Source organism: Otolemur garnettii, unplaced genomic scaffold, assembly GCF_000181295.1.
Source record: "Otolemur garnettii isolate 467f Iridium unplaced genomic scaffold, OtoGar3 scaffold00237, whole genome shotgun sequence".
Lineage (NCBI taxonomy): Eukaryota > Metazoa > Chordata > Mammalia > Primates > Galagidae > Otolemur > Otolemur garnettii.
The window spans coordinates 439,543-442,120 of NW_003852632.1; the positions used below are offsets into that span (position 1 = coordinate 439,543).

At 37.5% G+C, this 2,578-nt stretch overlaps 1 protein-coding gene and 1 pseudogene across 2 annotated transcripts in view; both read right to left on the reverse strand.

The window, feature by feature from the left end:
- The window catches only part of SPIDR (scaffolding protein involved in DNA repair), a 533,511-nt gene that overhangs the window by 122,949 nt on the left and 407,984 nt on the right, over nucleotides 1-2,578 (reverse strand).
- LOC100945225 lies at nucleotides 1,142-1,932 on the reverse strand (annotated as a pseudogene). The gene has a single exon (XR_002771155.1). The product of XR_002771155.1 is annotated as a sialomucin core protein 24 pseudogene (transcript).

Sequence of the window (2,578 nt, forward strand, 5' to 3'; positions counted from 1 at the left end):
AACCCAAAACTAGTGCTTTACAAAACTATAGAAATGAAAAGATGCATGCCTATTAGACTATGGGACCGAAATGAAGAAAAAAGGAAGAGAGAAAGGAGAAAGAAAAAGAGAAAGCAGTCTATTCATCCAGGGCAATCATCAAAAATCTATAATCCGATCAAAAATTCTTAAGTTTTCTGAAATCACCCTGGTCTTATTTGCTGTCTGAAAACTTAAAATGATTGTCTCTCTTGAACAGTTTGTAAATTAATCTACAACTTATTTCCTTCTTACCCCATGAAAGAAGTTATTTTTCAAGATAGCTTGGTGAAAATCCTTTCAAGTTACAATATAGTTAAGGATACTTTTTTGAAGTACAAAGGAAATGTAATCAATTTTGTCTCTATAGTTTGCAACAACCCTAAGAAAAATGTTGGGAAGTTCAGTATGTGAAGTTTTTGATTTTGTATCCTTTAGCTTAAGTTTCTTAGTTCTGAAATAAAGTAGACAAATTTTCAACTAAATATTAACAGTATGGAATCTCAAAGCAGGTTTACTAGTGCTCATTATCAACAATTACATTTTCAGACCAATCTTTACCTTCCTTAATGTGAAAGAACAAATTATAAACATTAAGCTACGGAATATCTTTCAGTCTGTCTTTTAAGGTACTGATCTTTATTTTCTTAATGATATAAGGTGCTTTACAAGTATGAACAATAACCTGTTACACATTAATGGTTTTTATCCTTTCCACTCATTTCTTTAAATCTGGAATGTAATTCCCTGTGTGACATTTCTAATGTAGAAAAAATAACTTATCAAACACAAAATTTTAGTCTATATAGTTTAGTACTGCTAAATTTGTAAATTTGTTCCAATTTTGAAATGATAGCCAAATCCACCCTGATTGATACTCATTTGGCACACTCTCAATTCTGTTCACTAAATTATATCTTGAGTTAGGATGAAAATAATGCAGCTTTCAGGCCTTAAAATGACTACATTTTTTAGACTGCCAAGAGTCATGATGCTGTCTGCACAAGACAACATTTTCTATCACTTACAGAACGTTATGTTTGGCATGTCAAGAAAAAACATATAATCCCACAGCAGCAGCCATTTAAAATAAAAGAAGACAGCCATGAGGATTCATGCAGAATATTTTAAATATTTCTGTTGAACAAAATGATTTAACTTATTTTTCTTCAGCAACAATGCTCCCAAGTATCTTAGAAGCATCCTCTGCAAATTTAAAGATCCTGGAATAGTGTCTTCCATGTGGGACATCTTGAAAGATAGTATTTTGGTTTCATTGAGTTACATGAATGAATCACCAATCCTTGTTAATTTATAGGGTCTGTTTACAGAGTGTGGTAATTTCGTTCCTTAGATTTGCAGAATTTATACAGAAAGAAAATTACAGCCTGCACGCCCAAGACAAGGACAATTCCGCCAATGAAACTGGCTGCATCAAAGGTAGATTTCCGAATAGGTTGTGAGGTTGGAGTCAAAGTGGTATTTGTTGGACCTGATGTAGGAACTGTGGAAGTTGTAGAGGAAGAAGGCAGAGTTGCGTTTTCAGCTGTAGAATTAGTTGGTGCTGGAATGGTAGTAGGAGCAGAACAAAAGTGTGTTGCATTCACCACTTGACAATCACTAACTGTTGAATTATGTGACCAATAGCTCTTATCTTTACATTCCATCCAAAAGCAGGTAGTATTAACATTGCTAGTATTAGTACAGAAAGCACAGCTGTTTCGGCCTTCACAGGTTTCTGGTACCGGAGTGGTGACCAGTGCGGGGGTTGTCACCAGGGTCGTGTTTATCTTGGTGGTGGTCTCCACAGTCGTCCCGAGCGGGACTAGGGTCGTGTTCGGTTCCGCAGATAGCACTGCAGAGCGCGGCCAGGCAGGTGGTGGCCCACAGCAGCCGGCAAGAGAGCAGCGACATCGACATCGTGTCCCCAGCGCTGGTGTCCGGCTGAAAGCTGCAGTGCACAATGCTCAGTCAATCCCTCCGTCCCCTGTGGCGCAGCTTCCGAGAGCAGAAGCCACATTTCTTAAACTGGTAGAGGCCATCTACAGCAAACCCACAGCCAATATTGTATTGAATGGAATTAAATTGAAATCATTTCCATTTAGATCAGGAACCAGGCAAGATTGCCCATTGTCTCCGCTGCTTTTCAACATTGTAATGAAAGTCTTAGCCATCGCAGTCAGGGATGAAAAGGAGATCAAGCAGATAGGGTCAGAAGAGATTAAACTTTCACTCTTCACAGATGATATGATTGTATATGTGAAAAACACCGGGGATTCTACTACAAAACTTTTAGAAGTGATCAAGGAATACAGCAGCATCTCAGGTTACATAACCAACACTCATAAATCTGTAGCCTTTATATGTACCAACAATAATCAAGTTGAAAAAACAGTCAAGGACTCCATTCTGTTTACAGTAGTGCCAAAGAGAAGATGAAATATTTGAGAGTTTACCTAACAAAGGACGTGAAAGATCTACAAAGACAACTATGCAACTCTAAGAAAAGAAATAGCTGAAAATGTTAACAAATGGAAAAACATACCATGCTCATGGCTGG